General features: G+C 39.7%; 1 protein-coding gene across 8 annotated transcripts in view; it reads left to right on the forward strand.

Moving 5' to 3' along the window:
• gulp1a (GULP PTB domain containing engulfment adaptor 1a) overlaps positions 1-22,815 on the forward strand; it is an 84,733-nt gene that overhangs the window by 29,208 nt on the left and 32,710 nt on the right. For 4 of the 8 annotated variants that reach the window (XM_056389475.1, XM_056389479.1, XM_056389476.1 and 1 more), the window contains exon 2: positions 6,562-6,647. The exons of 2 other annotated variants lie outside the window; for them this stretch is intronic. The gene's annotated coding sequence lies outside the window, so the exon portion shown is untranslated. Of the gene's footprint in view, positions 1-6,561; positions 6,648-19,983; positions 20,133-22,815 lie in introns of those variants that run through there. 2 more of the 8 variants (XM_056389477.1, XM_056389478.1) reach the window with 2 other exon arrangements.

A 22,815-nucleotide genomic window follows, 5' to 3' on the forward strand; every position in this document is an offset into this window, starting at 1 on the left:
GAGACGTGTGGGTAAACAGAGATATTTTGACTTAAAGGAATACAAAGTCAAACGGCAGAGTGAGCGTACCATAAAGCAATGTGTTTAACTGCACTTTGTATATGACCGTGACCAAAAGCAGGCGAGCACAACTTTTACTTATGTAGCACATTTTGTTTCAAGGGGAACACAATTACATAAAGTACAGACAGCTCGCGCCTTTCAGTACCAATTAGAACAACAAACGCAATAAAAAATAAAAAAAAGGAAAACTCATCCACCACCAAACATAATTAATCAAAGTGTTGGAGAAAAAAAAGAAAGTTTTAAGTTTAGTTTTATTTCTGGTTTACTCTGAAACTATGGTAACATTGGAGAACGTCTGCTACACATGATGAATGTAATTCTCATCTAATCAAGCAGAGTATGCCAACAACTAGGGCCATAAAAACTACCAGTAGCATCACTCACCTTTGTCATAACCCTCCAAAAATCCTGTACCAGAATACCTAATAGGTCTGACTCATTTCTCAGACGTCTGTCAGGGTTAGTGTCCGGGGCTTTTTGGACAATAAGTCCAATGTTTTAATCAATTCTTAGACCACCTGGCAGCCGGCGCAGCGATCTGAGGCCAGTTTGGTGTCCTCAGACGCAAAATTTTCCTTCCTGTTAAAACTTTGGCAGTGGCATTCTGAATTAACTCTTCATTGACTGGTCTCACTGGTATAAGTAAGAACCGGGCAAGGTAAAGTAGCGTCTCAGCCAGTTTGCTGGAGCTCACCTGATTTGCCTCACGCTGTAGTTGTTGCTATCCACATGGACAATTCAATTAGGGCTGTTATTAGCCTGATAATCAGACTGACTTGCTGTTTCATTTTCACTTAACCTTTCAGTCTGACATTGTAGCAGCAGCTCATTGTGCCCCGACCAATCAGCAGCGAGTCGAGTGTCGGTCGATATCATTTGCTGTGAATGATTAACGGCGGTGGCAGTTGAGAGAAACCGGCATTTCTCGTGTTGATGGAAGAAATATGTCGATTTCAGAGTTGTCATTCCTCGCAAGTCGACCTGTATTGCTGCCTGGATCCCATCAGAGCTTTGTGTCGTGTTTGTGGCCAATGTACCTGTTCTTAATCCCGGCTGCAAAATGTTTCTCTGACAAGATAAACGGCTGACAATGAGCACATCATGACACCTATTTGAAGCTCTGAAAGAAAAGGAAATAAAGTCAGTGATTCAGAGGAGAAGAACCAAGCTAGGATGTCTTTGAGAACTGGAAAAAGTTCAACCATATCCAAGATTTTGATGTACACATCCCATTGGGAGCTTTAACAGATGTGAGGACAGAGTCTCCATCATGGAGGAGTTGTTGTTCATTGTTTGTCCTCGCTGTACATGCAACCCACGCTCATGGCAGGCTATGAAATATTCACAAAATTTAATCAATTGATTTGTGTTCAAGGACACTCACTTTCCATTGTTTTCGTGACACTCAGCACAACTTTCAAATGAATATTTCTATTGGAAATTTGTGTTTTTCTAATGAAGTGCTACATTCATTAACGGCAGTGGAATTGCAAGCAGGAAGTTTCGGTGGATGGTGGGTGTACAAAGTGTACGACTCTCACAATTAATTCTGCTTTGCTCACGTGGAATTGCAGTTCAACCTGGCTTGACCGAAGCTGACATGGAATATCAGTTATTGTTTTAACTGGGTCAGGTTGTACATTAAAGCTGCTGTAAGCTGCCTTTCTCCACAATTCTCTGTGGAGTGTGTGAACATATTTGTGTGTGTGTGTGTGTGTGTGTGTGAGTGTTGGTGGTGAACTCTCTGGTCTTGTGAGATGAAGTACATGACATGAGTATAAGCTGTGTTTGTACCTCTTGCGTATTTCTTTGCTTTTCAATGTTATTCATTCGATGTCCAACTCGATGTTCTCTTCCTGTCTGATCTTTTTTTACTTCTTGGATCTTTTTTTTTTTTTTTTTTTTTTTTAAATCTTTCTGGTTACATTGTGGTCACAAGTTTAATCCTGAGATTTGGGGATGTGGTCAAATTACAGAAACAACAGAAATCATTGAAAACTACAACGCAGTGATATAACAAAAGTGAAATTCAACATATATAGTCAACATATAGCTACAGTATATATATATATATATATAGCATACTATAGTATGCTTCCGATGCATGATTCTCCTCTCAGACTACATATTGAATATGGGTTCATGTCAACCACTAATGCACGTACACACACATGAACATCCAAGTGCATGGAGGAATGATCTCTATGTATGTCTTTGGGGTTTTTAGTTTATCTGGTGAAGTGCAGGGGTCAAAGTCTGAGACTGTGGGACTCCCCTCAGATAAACCTTGGAAAAAGGCGCCGCTTCACCCCACCTTGGTTTACTTGCTTTGTTTTGCTCAATTCCTGGAGGCCTATGGGATCATGATTATATTATTTGATCCCACAGACACTCAACAATTGAGCCAAGATGGCCTGATGAAACTAAACCAAATATATAAAAAAAGGTCTGTCCTCAGGCTTTTATTCGTTTCTGACTCTGGGAAAAACAGTAAAAATTTCCCTAAAATGATGTATGTATCTCTGAACTCTCTTTAACCAAATCACACACATTTAGGCTCATTTACGTGAACTCCTTGTGATAATGTAATCACTTGTGAAAAAAGAAAAACGGTTTGGAGCCCCCCAGGTGAGGCCCGCCTCCCGTTTTGAAAACCTCTGGTGAACTGTAGTGCAGATAATTACCAAGGTGTAAAAATGGCTGCTAAACACACACATGCATAAGAGACAATATGTGGACTATGCCACAAAGTCCATTAACTATTGTACTTGAGCTTTCAGTCATATCACATCATTTTCATCAGCAGACTGAAATTTCCTGTTTCTAGTTCCATTATTTTTTTTTTTCTGAGCACTTTAAAGTCTTCTCATTAATACGACCCAATCTTATGAAATCTCATTCGTTGAAGAGAAGAAAAAAAAAAAAACTTTGGCCTTCTGCATGCAGAGCATCTGTGTCATTTGAGGTGATTTTAAATAATATAGGCAGACTGAAGATATCTGATTGTGTGGACATTTCTGTTGCTTGTTCTACTGGACTTTGTCCTACGACTGCATCCAGTCGACTTGTCCCAAGATCTCAGCAATAAAACCGGTAAATAAAATCGTGTCGTAACCAAATCGAATGATGGCCCAGTTGACAAAATTAAATTCCATTTTGTAAAAAATAAGTGACTTTTCTATTACCCTGATTATCAACGATCTCGTAGTCAAAGTTTTAAAATTGAAATCATTATTATGTTGAAAGCTCCGTTACAAGATTCCTCTAAAGCCGCACTTGATATACTTTATATTTCACGGTGGTCTTATTTAAAGCACACATTCATAATCTTTCTCCATTGTCATTTAATGCTGTGAGGGCACTAATGTAGCATGAAGGATGAGCTATTTAAAAAGCCTAAAAGTCACAAAGTCTCTGCTGGTTATTTTTGAGCCGCCTCTTTCAGATGTGTCAGAGCCGCTGCGGTTTGTGTCCGCAGGTCAGAGCGCTGCAGGTTTGTAGAGAGCCGTGCCATCTTCTACGATCTGTACACAGAACCTGACATCTGCCCGGTGCAGGCAGGAGTCCTGCTTTTCAGGGGAGTCAGATGAGCTAGAGCCAAGATGGTGCTATCTGTATGTCCCCTGTCTCTTATCTCCCACTTCCAGCATCGTATGTACTGATGGACTGGATCTGCTGAGCTCCTGCCCACATGATGGTGTGCTGCTATCAGGAAACTCAGGCTTCAGAGCCCAGAGGGAAGGAAAGGGTTCAAGGTCTTTATAAAAGTTTTTTTTTCTGGAATGAGAATGATTGCACAGCAGTATGTGATGGAAAGATGCTGCCCACCATGAACACATCCTCCACAACTACTCCGTCCACTTACCCATACCGATCCTACTGGACCTGGAGCAGTGTGAAGAACTCTATTTAAGAATTTAATCGGACTTTCATTACTCACTTGACTGAACATATGTCCTGGCCTTACTTTATTAATGTCATACACTGTATTGGATTTACTATATTAGTATTAGACCTAATATAATCCTATTGTTGGAATGTAATCCAATTTTACGCAACAAATATCTTTTATGTAATTAGAGTTTGTGCTCCTTCTGTCTGCTGCAGCCTGATGAGTGGGTCATTTATTCATTCATTTATTTTGTTGTTTTTGAGAGACTTTGGGCCGAGTTGATCTTTTCAAGTCACATTTAATATTAAAACATACAAATAAGTTGACTTGGAATACTATATCAAGGCTTGTTTTATTTAAGTTTGTTGTGGAGTCGACTTTCTGACTCGCTGTCAAAACTTGCCTAAGAGGATTAATCCATGAGACCTCTCTACTTCATAACAAGTCAGCAGCCCTGTCCTCTGGACTTGAAACTTCTCGCTGGCAGCGCGTCTCAGTCATGATTTCTGGGTGATTTGCTTGTAATGACGAGGAACTGGATAAATTAATTTCAGCTGAATGGTGCTGTGAACTTCTGACTTTTTCTTTCATGTGCTTTCATCTGTACTTATTAAAGAGACAAGTAAGACCAGTAATAAATCCTCATTTGGAGCCATTCATTTTTGTTGCTCTGATGTTTTACACTGGAGCTGACTGCCTTCCCACTACATATGCTATACAATACTATTCTATTCTTTTTTTATACTTTTAATTTAAATAATCCAACTGTGACAACTTCATTGTGTAATGAAATTATGTTTCACAGTATGAATAGTTTCCTAAACATTTTTTCCTGTTAGAATTTACATGTCTAAGAAGTAAAACCACATTTCTGATAAATAAAATCATTGCTTTAGGGGAGATTGAAATGTCAGTTGTTTATTTATCTACTTCCCTCCATTATTCAGCACAATATACTGCGGGACGCCAGAAGGCACCCATATGAACACATCTAACACCGAGAGAAATGCTGCAGAAAATCCATTTTACATTATTCCTTGGCTGGAAATAGATTGGAGAAAATTTTTATCTTGTCAGCTTTGTTTTCGCTGCGATGGAAACGACAATATTGGGAAGGGAAAGGATTTGATTTTGAGCAGATATTCATTCTAAATCATAAAAGCGGGTTCAGTGTTTTTCTGAGTTGTCCCCGCTGTTGTTGTTGTTTTTTTAAAAATAAATTCCTCTTTTCCTTATCTGTGCAGTTGTTGGACTGATGGTGGACAACTGCACCGAAGCAAAAAGTTGTTTTTCTCTCTGTGGATGCAGATGTCAGATGTTTTTTTTTTTTGTTTGTTTGGTTTTTTTTGTTTTTATGAACTCAAAATCTTGGTGAATACAGTCCACTTATGACTTTGTGTGTGTGCTTATTTTTTAAAATTCAAAAACCGGCGTGTGCAGAGATGATCTCTCCAGCAGCATATATCAGGAGAATCTTGCATTCAGTAATCACTCCTCTTTTATGGACGCAGGACCTTCCATATTTATGCACACTCTCTAACCTTTACATCTGTCTCTGAATGTCATTCCTCACAAATTACACACAGGCACGTTCATGATGACTATGCAATGCTGCAGGGTAACAGAAGGTAGTAATAGAAAGCTTTGGGTCCTCATTTATCAAGCGCATAGACAACCCAGTTTAATCCTGAAAAGAGTGCGTCCTTTTTCTAAAGCACTCATATGAACTTGAACATATTCAAGTGTCATCGAGGCCAAAATTCACTGATGGGTTTTGGAGAGTCTCCTCGATTCTAAAATATTAAACTGGGGACTCGTGGGAAGAAACGTGAAGGACTGGAGGACTAATAAAGGGAAAACAGATTTATCCCTTTAGTCGACGCGCCTGGCTGTCGAGATTTTCCGTCTTTCAACATTGCATTTTTGAGAGTGATTGATCAGTGTGTTTGTTCGCTTTCTTTTAAACCATTAATAAACACTGACAGCTCACAAATCTGCAGAGCTGACACTGTGCTGTAAATTTAATAGCTTAAATGAATAAAAATGCTTTGTAGTGTTGAGCAGAAGGTAAAGCTTTTGGTGCTTGAAAGAAAAAAAAAAAAACATTTCTCATGTGCTTCCATTGGAAAGAGCGGAATCGGCACGTCTGTCATCAAGCACAGAAATAATAAAATATGGTTGAGCGTGTCTCGTCTGATCATCTGTACTGTGTGTTGTGTGATCCATCTTTATGTGTTCTTAAATGCTGTTGGCAGATTGACGTGGGATGTTCACTGCCTTGTAAGTTCAGGTTCGTCCTTCTTCCACTTGTCACTCTGAGCTTTGACATAAAAAAAAAAAATCTCAGTTTCACTTGGACGGTGTAAACGCAGAAAAAACAGAAACAGCTTTTCATAATTACAGCTGAAACATGCGCTTATTTCTCTCCATCTGCTTTTTACATGAAGTGAAATTAATAAATAGCTTGTAGAAAAATAAATAACTCTATAGATGTTAGTAAATACATTAATGCAATCACTCCAGAAGTCAGACTTGCAGCGGTGCTCGTTCATCTCTGAAAGCTTGTTTTTTAATTGCGTTTTCTTGCCTCTTCCTCTCTGCAGAAGATGCAGCACTAATGAGCATCCCGCAGCCTTTAGATGAGTGAGGCACAACAAAGACATCTGAACATCAAGAGTCCACAGTAACAGTAAGTTTCCTTACCTGCTACCTTCAGAAGTTATCATCATATATCATCGTCATTGTAATGCACGTGTCTACGGTTCTGATCCGTCGGTGTCACTGTCGTTGTGGGAACAAACTCGCATACAGCTCTGACACATTATTGCGATGTGTATATTCTCCTCAGGGTTCCTTTGCCGTGTGATATAACATAGACGGGGGTGAGGTGACATTTTGATGCCACCCTGTTGATCTTCTGTAGAAAATGTGCTTATGCTCAGCAGTGACATTTCTACTCTCTTACTTTTATGAGCAACATTCAAATTTATACAGTTCTGGTAAATATTGCACCATAAAATAGACACTTTTATACCGGTGTACGTAAACACTCAGTCAGTGGTTCCCAAATGAAACATATGATATGAATTAATATGAGTATTAAAGGAGCTATTTGTAATTTTTGCTCTTGGTATAAAGCTAGAAAGTAACACCAGTAACTCTTGTCTCCGTCACGTCTTTTCTTCTACTGAAGTTAGCACGCTAACCAGCTAGCCCCGGCCCGTCTCACCGCTTTTTCCCATTGCAACTCAATGTAGCCTCTGATCTGCCCTGAAGACGTAGCGCTGCTCAGAGGACGTTTTATAACCTCTTGTCTTGTAAACATAATGATGGCTGAAGCTCTTGTCAAGCAACAATCACCACCACCTGCTTCCAGCAATAAACCTCATTCAACAGCAGAGAAAACTTGCAAATAGCCCTTTTAAGTAAAATAATATGGACCTGCTTTAAATCAATAGATGCAGGAGCTGTTTGTTTGATTGCTGTGCACAATTCCAAATAAATAGTCCAGTTGAAACAAAGAATTAATAAAAATCTATATGTGGGGGCGCCTCGGTGGTTCATCTGGTCGAGCGCTTATCACATAGGCTTAGTCTTAACCACAGCGGCCATGGGTTTGAGGCCGACCCACATACCTTTGCTGCATGTCATCGCCTCTCTTTCTGTCCCTGAATTTCTGTCTGTCTCTCACTGTACTGTCCGAATAAAGACTAAATTTAATAAAATATGTATAAAACATAATATAGATATAAAAATATAATTATAAAAAAATCTATCTTCTATCTATCCATCATTCTCTTCAAAAGTATAATTAGCTTACGTTTTCACACATTTTCAACTCATCAAATTAATTAACCTGTCTCTCAGTTTGCATTACATAAGCTTTACCCTGCAGATGATGCACTCCAGTGTTGGACAGCTCGCTCACAGTAAGCCAAGCAGCTCTCACCGGCACCTCAGGTTCAGTCATCTCCGACTCTGTTCAGGACTAAGATGTCTTAGTGACAAATCTTTTCCAGCGTCTGACAGCCGCTATGCTAAAGCATGTTGTGTTATTACGACAACCAGCAGCTGTGAGCTGACATGACCAGATTTAGCTGTTTAGTTTGGTTTTAGCTGATGTTTAACAACAGTTTAATATGGTATTTTCTGTTCCTATTGCTTATTTCTTCAGTCAGTATTAAGTTTAATGTGATGAAACATTGCTATTTGCTGTATGCACATTAAAAAAAAATATACAGCGGAGTTCAAAAGTCTGAGTAATCAATACCCAGTATTTAGGCTCAGATGAGCTGTGCAGATATAGGATTTGATGCACATCGACAAAAGTTATGTTAAAATATGTTAAGATATATAAATAAACATGTGAAGAGCGTGGTTGTACATGCGCATTTGATTATTAAATAAGTCATGAAAAGGAAAAACATCACACATCATAGACGCCGTTAGAGCCTAGCTTCCTCTCACCCAGTTCAGAGCTTTTGTCAGGGAGAAAGTCCCGACTAAAAAGTGCTGTGTGTCGTCTTCAATTTGAGGCATTATTTCAGAGGCGCAGTCAGGACAGAGAGTGATGTGATGTAGAAAGCAGAGAAAAGGAGAGTGGCATGCTATAAAGTTGCAGCTTTGATGTTTTCTTCCACTGAGAATGGTGGTGTTGTAGAAAATGTGATTACAGTATTTTTATTTTTATTTTTTTTAGCACCAGACATCACATGAGTAATGTGCCTGTGTAGCAGCACCTTGCTTACCATTTAAAAGAGGACAGTTTGTAGAGTTGCAGCAGGTCTTTTATTATGTAAGTCCTATCTGAACTTCTGGGGACCCTTTGCATCGTATTGAGTGTCTTGTCTTCTTTTGCACTTTTGAGTCGCTGAGAGTAAACAACACGAAAGATCTTTTCACATATCATTTGAAAGTAGAGCTTGCTAGTCAGTGCATTTAAAACAGTTAGTGACAGTAAAATATGGCCGTGCGTAAATGACTTTTATGTAGAAGCTGGGGAATGTCTTATCATGCAGAAACAGGGGTGTAGATTAGTAGTAAATTATTGAGGTAGATTTAGGTCATAAATGGGCCACTGAAATCCTTCTTTAAGATTTATGAGCGTGTCACATCAGTTAAAGCGCCATTTTAATTCTCTGTGAAACATAACCACGATCCTGAGGCAGTTGCAAATGTAATGGCTGCATGCTATCATGCGATGTATTACACAGCACTGGTTTGTCCTCTCACCAGATTTGATCTTTCTCTCCCTAAGTGACCTTGTTTACAACATGAAATCTCATTTTATTCAAAGAGTCACGCAGAGTCATAAACGCTGTATTATATGGAGATTAAACAAGAAATCATTCGCTGGTGTTGGTTTTGAGAAGGCACACTCATCGCTGTCTGGGAGGGAGTGTAAGCATCCATTTATCATGGCTTCAGATAATGGCCCCTTAACAGATCTGTACAATCTTTATCCAAACACACTGGAGGATCTGCCGTGCCCCCTCCACATATACTGTGTAGCGCATAGAGGCTGCAAGCAGGGGGAAAACAGCTAGCTTAGCTTTGCCCAAAAAAAATGTTTGAAAGTGCACCTAGCAAGGCCTCATTCATATACGACCCATGCAGCGACAGAAATGTAAAAACACACTTTGTGTTTTTAGGGGGAGTCGTCAAGTGTTAGAAACGATTTCTTGAAAAACACTTTATCCATCCAGCAAATACCTCTGTGCAGATGTAGCCTGGGTTGTCAGATATGCCAGTGACCGCAGCTTTTAGTTTTCTGGACAGGCACAATGCTATTCAGTCTTGTGATATCAGTGTGAGGACAAGCCTTCAGGAAGCTGTGCACAAGCGCTGCGCCCAGCTGTAGTTTGCCAAGAAATAGTTCCTGCATGTTTTTCAATCCTCTGGGTCACAAAGATAATGAGGCTAAACTCAGTCTTATCACGCATGATAAGATTGTAAAAAACACATGCCATGAAATTCAGTGTTTTGGTGGGCATACTATTAATAATGTCAGGAAATAGTTTCAACTTAGTGCTGTTGCCAAGTTAGATTAAGGTTTAGCATTAATGTTATCCTCATTAGACGCAGGTTGCTTTGATAGTGGAGACCTGGCCACACAAAGGTTTAAGCTCTCAAATGTTTTTTTTTTTTTTATTTCATGTTCATCTGCTTCAGAGGCTGAGAAATAAAGGTTTTACTGAATCTGTAACAGCGTTGCATCAGGTCAGTCTTAAGTGATACTGGATCTTATTCGCCGAAATCCTCCTCTTACATGTCTCTCACCCTGAACCTTGGCTAGCAGGTTAGCAGCTTAGAGGCCTGCTGAAGCCGAGTGTGTCGAACAGCAGACGTTAGGACGAGATGTTGCTCCGCTGCCTCACTTGGACGGCGAGCTAGCGGCTGACTGCAGATTTCTGCTACGATGTAGACCTCAAAACAATCCCATACACTGCTTCACAGATACTGTGGTGCCGAGATTCTCCACTCAGGACGGTTTCACTCGCTAGTTTCACGGCGCTCTCTGCTGGATCAAAAGGGAAGCTACGTTAAAAAAATCTGTTGCGCTTATAGACAAAATTTTGAATTCAAAGGGGTCATTAAAGTTCAACTGTTCAACCCTATATTCAAATGAAAGTTGGAATTTGGAATAAAAAGTAACAGCTTTAAAAAGGTGTTGTTATTTTTCATTCTATTTTTTTTATTGATGTGTAATTATAATGTAATTGCAAAATTACCCATTAAACAAATTCTTTCTTTTATTTGGTAAAGCAAGACAAAGGCAAAGAAAGTGACATAACATAACATAACATAACATGGCGTTCACTACTACTACTGACAGCTTTTTATTATTGCTGTAGATTTATATTTTGACTTGAAAGGGGCAGAGAAATCAAGAATGAAAAGAAGAAAAAAAAACATTCATAACTTTTTTTCCTTCACAATTCAACACTCAGCATCCCCTGATTAAAGGTCTTTCTATGACTGCAGTATATATTGTAAGTCTTAGAGGCCTACAGTCCGGGACACACTTTGTTTATGATTCTACTGTGCAGTTCTTACACATTGTTCATGGCTTGGTTTCACATAAAAGTTTGTTAGGAAACACTGTGACAGGGAAGGGGAGTAGTTGTAGCCATTAGGTAGACATCACGTACACTTTTATAAAACAAAAGTAACCAAAGACTGGAAAAACAAGTGATCGTCTACCATCAGCTCTTACACAGACGTCTCAAAGAGGAAAACGTGTTAGAGTCAGAGTGGGCAGAAACATATTTCATACAGAGCAGTCAAAGGATATTTTTACCCCTCCAGGTCCCTTGCATTGAGAGAGCCAACTGAAGCATCCACTAAAGTGCTGCTGTCTTTGAAAATTTCAGACTTGCATCACATATCCTGAAGAGATCTGTCATTTATCAGAGAAAACCAGGGAGCTGCAGTCACCAACACCTGAGACAAAAGTGTGATCTGTGTTTAAAATGACTTAACCACCCACTGAATGTGCAAAAGCAGATTCAGTGAAAAACCACAGGCATGTCTCAGGCAGTACCTTTTGAAATCTTAGATTAAGAGCAATGGGTTGTATCAAATAATTGGAAATGCCTTTCACCTTCAGTGTGGGTCATATAGGTGAACCACTTGCTTACTGCCAACTAGGTTTCGCCAAAATTCTTTTTACTGCTCCTTATTTCCTCCTTTATTACTTTCCATCCTCTAATCGCATATCAACCTTTTTTTCCATGATGATGTGGCAGAATATCTCTTTCCTCCTCCAGACCATCTGATCTTTTCATTAGTGTTTTTTAGAGCTTGTTAAAAAAGTGTGTGCAGATTGTTTCTAGTCCTTAAACTGCATATTTGGAATATGGAATGATAATTAAATAATATTGTACAAGATGTTCTTCAACACACACCACCTGATGTCAAACCCCCCCCCCCCCCCCCCCCCCCCCCCCCACAGGTAGCGAAAGCATTTGCTATTTGGTACAATTTATTAACCTCCAAACTGCTTGCAGTTTAGAGATAACTGGTCGTATGGATTATATCCTCACTTGCACAGTAAAGCATAAATTATTGAGTGCAATGTAATTTTCCATGACTTTTGCTGATCCCTATTGGGATCTTCTGGAATTATTATTGCTTCAAGTGTAGTGCAAACAGATCTGAACCAAGAGCGACGCTCCTCTTCCTCATGGCACAGGTGTGGTACAGCATGAGTCATAACACTTCACATGCAGCTTCTCAGTCTAATGTTCCCTACCTTTTCCCTCGCTCATTGCCATCTTGCTTTGTGTCTGATTGCATCTGTACGACAACATGTGTGTCCTGTCTGCCTGTGGTCTGTAGAAACATACTGTAAGATAAGATTTGGATCATGGCTGTGGCCGCCCATTGATCCAACGTTGTATCTTAAGTAAAATCTAAGTCACCTCTGCTCTGATTTCAACAAAACCTGGAGGGAAGAAGCATCTTTGGACTGAGTTCCACCTTTTAAAAGATAAGAGAGCTTAAGAGTGACGCCATGAGAAAAGGTCAAAATTTTGTAACTCAGATATATGATACTTAAATGATACACAATAACTTAATGTAATTTGTAGGAATAATTGAGTTCAGCTCTGTGTTGACCTCTACACTGATTGGACTTAAGGGTTTATACTGTATTTAATACTATAAAAGTGAAAGGTGTGATTAAAATGAAATACATATATTCTCATGGTAGTTTTGCCTTTGAATTTGCATTTGCTCTATAATCAATGAAGTGAACATGTTGTTGACATTCAAGGCTTGTGAAAACTGACTGAATGGTGGCATGAAAACTCAGACCAAAAGAAAAGGTCATAGAAAACATTTATAGTCTTGATGAAGAGTTGTAAATATCTTTGAAGTGACGCTAGGTTTACCAGTTACTAATATTGATCTGTGAATTAGTCAAGTCAGTCTGTTTTATATGTATATCTGTGTTTGAAAATGTCTAGTGCAAATGCCTCAGAAACAATATGAATCACTCACGTTCTCATTTTAGCCGGTAACCATCAGTTTGGTCAGCTGAAATGACTACTGTTGCCTGCTGCAGATTTTGTCCAGTTTCCAGAAAAGGAAACATCCAACTTGAGTATTGATATTTGAAAAAGTTAGAAAATATGTTGCGAGTAAATCTCCTAAGCTTTCAGCTAAATTCAGGATTTGACTCGAGTTATTGGTTGTTACGACTCATTTCTATCCCACAGCCCTATACAAACAAATGGAGTCAGCCAGCGAGCATAAACTGCACAGGCCTTGAACCGAGTTTCTGATCTATTGACTTAACTTAACTGTGGGAGGACTTGAAGAAAAGAGGATGTGAATTCAGAAACCCTCAATGTATCTGGTAGATCACAGTTCCAAGAAAGCACGGCATTGTGGTTTTCTTGGAGTCTACAAAGACATGTGTTTATTCCTCTACATAGAAAGTCTATCTAAGAAATGCCAAGAGAAACCTGGTCACTGCTGAAATACTTCCCAAAGCTGTGGAAAACTTTAAAAAGAAAAACCGGAAGTCTTTGTATATATATTGTACTTGAGGTCAGTTATACTTGACTCACTTCAATAACACAGTGGCATTTGTGATGGGAGTGTTATATTTATGGAGCAAAGCAACATTTATATCTCATCTAAGATGTGGAATCTGTCGAGCTACAACTACAACTCGCCGCAGGTTCTTCGCGGTGCTGGAAAGGCAGCTGAATGACAACAGAGAGAGAGAGAACCATTTTGACAGCTTACAGGTGACCGACTGAAGGCCACCGTGTAAGGTTGTGATTGGGTAAGACGTGAATGAGTGAGTGGAGCTTATAGATCGCGGGGAAACGGTGCTTGTGACTTAGAAGGCATGCGCAAGGAGATAGTCTTCCTGCCTGAACTTTCACTAAGCTTCATTTCACACCAAAGAGCAACAATGGCAGAGATTCTGAGCCAGGCTCAAAGCTGAGGCAATTTTCACCTGTTATTATATCAGTTGATTTTTTTTTTTTTGCTTTTTCAAGTGAGAAAGTGATCATTAAGACTGCAGATACAGTATGTCCTCAGTTTATCCAAATAAGTGCGTTTGGAAATTTGTTCTGGAGATTTTGGAGATGTGAGGACTGTCCTACCGGATGAGATCGGCAGTCATGTCAGCAGCTGGCTGCCCAGCTCAGTGTGCGCCGCCGTCCCAGTAGAAAAACTGTTACCTCTGCGAGCCCTTTGGCAATTTACTGGCTTTTTTATCTGTAGTGTTTTGATATATGATAAAAAAAATCCTTTTTTTTTGGAGGATGAAATTTGAAGTTCAAACTCTGAACTTGGCATACTCTGTATTGAGAGATAGTTTCTGTCCCATTCTATGGAGAAGATATTTAAACGCTTTTTTTTCGGGGGCATACATACATACATTTTTGGGTATATCAGCTTAAAGGGTTCAGACCTCTTTTACTAATGATACAGATTAAATCACCTTAGAATCAAAATGAATACCTTCACTTCAGGGTCGGCGACAACTTTAGAGACAGATAGGGCTCTTTTGTTCCTCAGCATGGAGTGGAATTTGTCTTTTCCACATTCCTGCTGCACAGAGACTACAGGTAAATAAAGAAAACAGTGGAATGAAAGTTAATTTATTCACACAATAGTACAGTATACGAGCAGACACAACATGACCTTTTGAGCTGTCAGTAGCAAATGTTTAGCTCCATAGTGACAAGAGGAACATTAACGGTAGACACCCTCCTGCTTTCACCTTGTACCTCACGATATTGCATGGCTTGTCTCTTTTAATTACCTTCCAAGAGTAGAACCAGCAAAAAAATAGTTCATGACCTATTGAGTTTTCCTGTTGTACAGTTTGCAGGTAAATTGATTTCAGTGTGGTGTGTTCTTTTTTAAGAAAAAAATTAATATTAATACACTTTGAGGGTGGCATTTGCCTACCATATGACTAACTGCTTAATACTAATATTTGAAAATAGCAACAGTGTCTGTTTCATTACTGTCATGATACAAATTCTGTTGTGCAATGCAAAATGCTAGTCCAGCACCACTCCGTGTGGTTGAAGATGCTGTGAAGGTGATGGCAGAACTTTTTGCAAACAATGACATTTGTCAAATAAATAACATGTCAAAATAGGTATTCAGTAGGGAGAATGCTCTGCGCCCCCTGAATGACAGGCACACAGAGAGGCTTATGGATGTTTTGACGGTCCACCGGCTCGCCAGTGCAGTGGAATTTCTTCTGGTGCTTCCAATGGCCAATCTGACTGAAAGACGGGTCTGTTGTCAATGTGTTTGTGACCTGATGTCAACAAAATCACACGCATGTGCAGCATGGTTTTTATAATTATAATGTCATTTTTTGTTATATTTCTGTTTATATTTGAGAAAAGGACAATGAATCACTGTTAAAAGAATCATTGCATTCAAGCAATGTGTAGATTTTGAGACTTCATGACAAACCCTGGATGGCCCTATCTCATCTCATGTTCCAAAGTTGTGTAGCTGTTGTGGTTGGTATCCAATCCTAAAAATATTGGGCAGTAAATATTTAAAATCCTGCTTGATCGAATATTGTGGTCTTGATTCTGGTTGATGAATATGTTTTACAAACTTTTTATTGACTTTGTTTTATAGGATAAAAATGGGGTGTTCTCCCAATCACTTACAATCTGTGTTTTGTTGTAGCCATCTAGTGGCTGCCAGAGGGTCTACACTTCCTGGGGCAGCTTCCACAGGAGGTTGAGCTTTATGAGCAGCCATATACATTGTATGACTGCTTGGCATTTGGATATATTTATTTATTTGTTTATGAATAGTGAGTGAAGCTGTCACTTCCTGTTTTTGGTTGAGGCCCATCCCTTGTGCTGCCAGAGTCAAGCCTCTATAGTTGGCATAAAATAGAAAAACACATTGAAAAAAGCACAAACAGAATAAGAAAGAAACCTGAGCTACTACAATTATTTATTATATTTTTGGTTAATCATGTATTTCATTTATTTTTTCAGGCAAATGTGCCCAACTTTTCCCTCATTCCAGCTCCCCGACTGTGAGGGTTTGCTGCATGTGTTGCTGTGTGGAATATATTAGGGTTTTGTAGCATTAATGAATGACAACAGTGATGGACATTTTTCACTAGTTTCTGATGTTTTATGTACTGATATTAGTTCATCAAGAAAATTATTGGCTGATAACTGATAATGATGAGAACTGAGTGAGTGGTTTGTTTCTATAGTTCTGTTCATGTAAGTTATATTCTGTATAGAAACTGCTGTAAAATGAGTGAACTTAAATACTTCCATAGAGAATGACTGCTACAGTAAACTGCACATACAGTGTTCTTCTACTACTGCTGCCCAGGGGAACATGGATGAGCTATGTGAGGAGAAAACCATAGCTGCAGTGATGACACACTGCCAAAATTATACAGCAGAGATAAGCCTATTATATATTTACCTAGTTACCTTGACTTTTTGTCCTGCAATACTTTATAAGCTGGTTAAAGCATCACTGTTTACACTTTCATTAAATCCAATATTCATTCAGACTCAAAGCAATACTCTCCTCATCTGGAGAACATAAATGATAAATGCAGTTTTAGCAATGCTGGTGGCGTGGCTCTAGGGATGACATCATTTCTCAATCATTGGGTGCATCACTTTGGTCCTGAAATATCTCAACAACTATTGGATGGCTTGCCATTTTACATTTAATAGAGTCGTTCACGTTGCCCAGAAGATGAACCCTACAGACTTTGTTTTACCTCTAGGCACACCAGCAGGGCGACACTTGAAGTTTTAGGGAAACGGATCAAGAGTTATCGGATTGGTTCACATATTCATGCTGCGATCCCTTAGCTTTTCATTAAGTGCCATCACAAGAATTTAAATTATCCAGTACTTTGTTTAATAACCAAATACCTGCATAACTAATAGCATTCCCATCAGCCTCAGCTGTACTGTGTCTTTAGTGCTAACCACAGCTTCTCAGAGCCGACAGAACAGCTTGAGATTGTTGTGTATAATATTTATCTTCAATACATTACTCTCTGCATATGTTGCGTGTGATTGGCAGTTAACTTAATCCTTCAGAATTATTTCACTGCAAATCCTGTGAGAACACATACTCAGGGATTACAATGCTTGTTTTTGATGCTGTCTTATTAAAAAACAACAGAGCAAGTGTGGACGTTGGTTCATATCAGAGAACGGTGCTTCTGAAGCTTTTCAGTCTGGTTTCAAAAACCTAAGGTCATACTCAAAATGAATGAAAATGAATTTTAACAACTGCTGAGTTCATGTATTAACCAATAATTTTGCCAAATATATATATATATATATATATATATATATATTTAATTTATGCTTCAAATCAAAGGCAGGTTGAATATAAATCCTCTCAAATCAACATTTGCTTGTGTTCATGTTGTTGAGATTTTGCCTTGTGCGGCAGCAGTGGATGGAAATGACTCCTTTCACTCTTAGCAGTAGTCATCGTAATTTTCTTGGCGCGGTGATCAGTTCAGGGACGCTTGCTCGCCCTGCCAAACGGAAATACAGTGCAGGTATCACATGCTGCTATTTTGCATTGCTGCTTAGATGGAGCACAAATCATGTGGAGGCTGCAAATCTCAATGAAAATCCTCTGAGATGCTTCTCATTGAGATGCACATTCCTGCTTCTCCACCCACTCTGCACTCCCACAACCACACACGCACACACACACACATTCTCACACACACACACACACACACACACATCCCCAGTGAGAAATGAAATAATTGGACCCTGAACTTGTATAAATCTGTAAACATTAGTGCTGGATGAATCTTCAGAGTATTTATTTGTTATGTTGTCGACTGTAGTGTCCAACTCGATTCTTTTACTTCTGCATTTTACTACAGGAACATGAAATAAGGCCTGTAGCCTAGTTACTAAACAAAGTCTGAAAAGATGACTCATCTGTATTGTTTTCAACTGTTGACCTAGATGCATTCGAGTTGTTGTGCCTGTTGTGCTTCTTTGCTGCTGTTTTGAACGTCAGAAAATGGATGAAGTTTTATCTTTGTGTGCTGTAGCAGAAGCAGCCAACATTAAGATACTGAGAGAAAGGAAAGTGTCACATATATCATCAACTTCAACAGTTCTTTAACTTCATCTGTAAAATAAAGCATTTTTTTTCCTTTACTTTTTTAGTTTGGTGTGTGTGTGTGGGTGTATGTGTGTGTGTGTGTGTGTGTGTGTGTGTGTGCGTGCAGCATAAAGGGCCCCACTTTCCCGGAAAGTGTCTGGGCCAGCCACTTTCCTTACACCACCACAGCTGTTCATACAAGACGCAAACATGAAATGATACAGGGCAGAGCATAGAAAAACCTTAGAAAAATAAAGTGTGAACAGCTCAAATCCTGAGACCCCTCCCTGTTTTAAACGCTCTCTCAGGCAGAAACCCAAAAGAAATTCTGCTGGCCGGCAAGAACACACCACCACCCAAGGCCCCGACCGAGCTGAACCTCTAACCAGATGCTTTTAAAAAAGAACAAGAACAAGAGGTGCCCTCCTTTTGCTCGGAGTGTCCTTCATAAATTGTCTGGCAAGTGTTCGTGACCTTTGGGGTGTCTTTCAAAAACGATGGCGAAGGTATTTTTCCCCTTCCGCACACAAAACATTTTACTGCAGCTCTTTAAAGCTCACGTGCAAAATACACAATGCACTTTGGTCATGTTTATCCACATCGATGCTAATGCACACATGAATAAATGTGCTGTAGGTCCAAAGTATGCCCATTATATTTGGATGAATGTCTCTATTGTTGGGAAACCGGCTAAAGCCCAATATTTAAAATTCCACTGCAGCTCTCGACCACAGACAGCTGTGCATCTCCAGCATTTTTATGAAGAGGTCTGATCCGTTTATTTTAACTTCCTCTTCATTCTTTCTTAACAAAACTTCACTGTTCTCCCAAGTTTGTTCATCTGTATTGTCTTTCTTAGTTTTTTATCTTTGTTTTTGTTTTTTAGTGTCACCAGAAAAAGTTTACTATTAACAGTTATGAGGACACTTCATTATATTATATGTGCTCGGTGATGTTTTGTACATTCACTCCAGAGCTTGAGTCAGAGGCTGTGTGCTGTCTGATCTACTTCACAGACGTCAGACACTTCTGGAGCTCCTGTAAATTACGATTTCGTTACAATATTTTGTTCTGAAAATATATTAAGTGTATGTTATGTTGTATGAAATTTGATAATTTGATTATTTGACATTTTATTAACAAACAGATTGACAGTAACCAGGTCACTAAACATCAGTAAACATCAGTATTGTCTTTCTTTGTTGTAAAGGTACATATACTCTTTTAAAATTCTGTTTTAACTCTTGATAAAAGTGTTCATTAAGTAGTCATGCTTCTCGGACGCACTTGAAAGGCTGTGAAGGATGTAGAGTCAGACAGAGAGTTTCCTGATTAGACCTCCGGGAGAAAACATTTGCGTGAAGTTTACGATGCGGAGAGGAGATACAAAATGTGGAGTTCCGGCATCGTGACGGTGTCCTAGACAGTTCATCTCCGTGTGATTAGAAAGCACGACAAAGTGTGAGATTTTAACGCGGTATCACACACACACACTGACACACTTTCCAGCCCTCAGTGTTTCTGGACTGCAGTGGAACAGGGAAGGCTGTTATTAAGTTGACATAATCTCACAGGGAGGCTTCCAGGGCCTTTGTGTTGGAGAAGTAGTGTGACTTTTACTTCATAATGTTTTGGCCATGCTGCTGTTTTGACTGATGTCAACTTGCTGACCTAAGGCCGTTGCCAGTGCACACAGTGTGATGATGAATCACACACTGCAGCAAGGGGGTCAGACTGCAACCTCTGGCTCGTTGGCTTTTATAGGTCATCTCTGGTATGCCACAGAAACTGTTCCTGTCGAAAGGGGTCTCTTTTCTGCACATGCAAAACTCCTAAAGAATCCACTTTGGACAAACTGTGGGCGGAGGAAGTTGAGTTTGAATGTCAAGTATCATGTGTCTAGGCGAAAAAGCTTCTTGTTGAGTTTGCAAACCCCATCATCTCTCCTTGCTGCAGTCCTTAGTGTACCACCATCTGGCCCACAGCTGAAAACTATTAAGATCTGCTGGAACTTCCTCTTCACTATTCCTCCTCAGTTTGAAGGCAAGTAAGTAGCGTTTATCTGAAGCTCTTTTGTTGTTTGCATGTTTCTCTCCATAGATATTTTATATTTTCTCCCTGTAAAGGGTAACGGTGCTTTTCCTGGATAAACTGTGTCAGAGTGCAGCATTTGATCCACAGGAGTTAAAGTGCCGGGCTGTGAGAGAGCAAGCCTGGCTTTTAGATCAGACACCAAGACAACCACGGTCGCTTCAACCGAGGAATTCTGGGACAAAATTTATAAAAAAAAAAGAAAAAAGATTGTAATCGCGATGTTTTATGTGCTGCATTTATCGAGCGAGATTCCAGAGCCGGGGTGAGAGCAAAGTGGAGAAAACAAAGGATCTTTGTTGATTTTCTTTTCTGAGGCATTATGTTGGGACCACAGTGCATGCGCCGCTTCTATCCCATGTTAAAAGCCTGCTGCCTTTTTAGTGCATATGGGTCAGATTAGTGTGTGGCTGAGAGGCATTTATAAATGGAACATTAACTTTGCTGTCTTTCTTTCCTTTTTTTTCCTTTCCTTTTGTTTTTAAATAAGCCCTTTTAAACATTAACTTTTGTCAAACTTCTGCATTTAGATTCATTATCTTTCTTAGACTGTTGTTTGGGTTTGGGAGACGACTTCACATGCAGGGTCATTTCAACACAGACTCTTTTCCCGAACTGAATTCCAAATGTTTGAGTCACTGAAGGTGAATTGTCAGACTCTGGACATGGTTATTGTTGTTGTGAAATGAAGTGCTGCCTTGTGTTTTCCCCTGTTGTGACTCAAACTCCGGGAACACGATTCAGACTTCATATTATGGAAATGTAATGAGTTATATACCTAAAGGGGAAGTGTTTAAGTATATTATAAAGTTTCTTTAAGCGTAATCATTTTGTGTTTCTGTGTTTCAGTATCTTGTGTGATTGCCATTTAACTGTGGTTTGTGTGTCCATTTCCGTTTGTGATTAAACTGAATAATGTTGCATTCATAATAATGGAGGCTAAAAGTGATGTGTTAAGTCAGCTGAGTGTACTCTGAGCCCGGTATGGGCTCTGTTCTGGAGAGACTTTAAGCACATTTCATGCAGTGTGTGCATGTGTACTTATATACACACACACACACTCCTCTGGTGAAGAACTGAGCAGACGTAACCTGGTGCTTCCACCCCAGCGGGTAAACATCGAAAGGAGACAGAGGAAGTTTGCAGCTCAGTGTAAAGACTGTGTATGAGTGTGTGTGTGTGTGTGTGTGTGTGTGTGCATGCGTCTTGGGGTTGGCAGTTCTCCCGAGGGGGTGCCGTTGAATCACCAGACAGGAAGCGATTAAAACAGGCTGAACACAGCAGCTGTCAATCAACATGAGTGACATCAAAGTCAGGTGTCAGGTGTGCCACAAACAAACAGAAAGCGAGCCAGACCTTTCCACTGTGGCTGCTGAACCCAGGCCAGTTCTGCTTTAAGAATTTAAAGCTCTTAATGGTGATTTTTAAAGGGCCCATTCACATTTTTCTAATGATTCAGTAAAATAAAAAGCCTGATCAATTTACAATCCTTTGTTTGTTGTCACCCATTTCACTCTGAGAATCCCAGCATGCCTTGCAGTCCTTTTTTAACACACTAGAACACAGCTCTAGCAAGAGCTTATTTCATTTTTTGTGTCTATTTTGGCTGCATTTCTCAGGTGTACCACACCACGAGAGGGCTGCCTGTGGTTGGAAATACTTTTTTTAATGTTCGTGATGGAAATGAAGAAAGGCTCTCCAAATCCCCTCCATACTTCCTGTCACAAAAGATCCACACTGACACTCCTCTCTCCCTAGATTTGATTAAAAGAAAACAGAACATTATGACACTACATAAAAACCACAGACCATTAAAGGGAAGCTGTATTTTGCTAATGCTCTTTTGAAGCATGAATGGGAAAGTGGTCTCAGACGTTTGGACCCCTCTGCATATCTAACTTGCTTTGAGGAAGAAAGGCAACAGTGCACTTAAATCCAAAACAGTGCTGAGGACCAAGGCCACCACTGCCAAGGTCTGAATTTGGCAGTCCAGATACTGCGGCGTAGTTTGGTGCTGAGATCTGCAGAATCCACTCTCCCTGTCTTTAGTGAAATGTAAACAGTACTAGTGTCCTTGTCCATCTGCCCATGCAATGCTTTCAGCAGCAGCAGCACGTTGACCTGACCTGTAAATAAGAAACACAAGTTGTCTTTTTTTTTTTTTTTTCCTGCAGCCGAGATATTCGGTTTTGGCAGACTGAGGAATGTCCCAGTCCCCACCCTGAGCCTTGTTCCATTTAGATTTTTCTTCAGCCCTTTCCCGAGCCTGTGTTGCAGCAAAGTATCCCCTCTCAGTGAGAACCCACAGACATGCATCGTATTTGTATCTGCAAACCACATTACCCTCAGTTATATGTGCCATTTATCATTTTGTGCCTTATTATGTATAATGTACAGCTAAGGGCTTTTCATTTTTCAGTTTAAGGAGACAGTTGTTTATCGATGCAGAGACTCTTCAATCCACATTCAGAAATGAGTGGAGCTCTATCTTTATGGATGGTTTGTTGTTGTCACCAGTTCCTTCCAGCAGCGATAAAGATATTTGACTCACTATCATTTTGTAATGGCACCTCACTGCTACTCAGTCCAAACTAATCACCCATTAACCTCCTATGTTAATACAGCGATCAACTTGTTTT

This window comes from Seriola aureovittata, chromosome 11, assembly GCF_021018895.1.
Source record: "Seriola aureovittata isolate HTS-2021-v1 ecotype China chromosome 11, ASM2101889v1, whole genome shotgun sequence".
In the NCBI taxonomy this organism is placed as follows: domain Eukaryota; kingdom Metazoa; phylum Chordata; class Actinopteri; order Carangiformes; family Carangidae; genus Seriola; species Seriola aureovittata.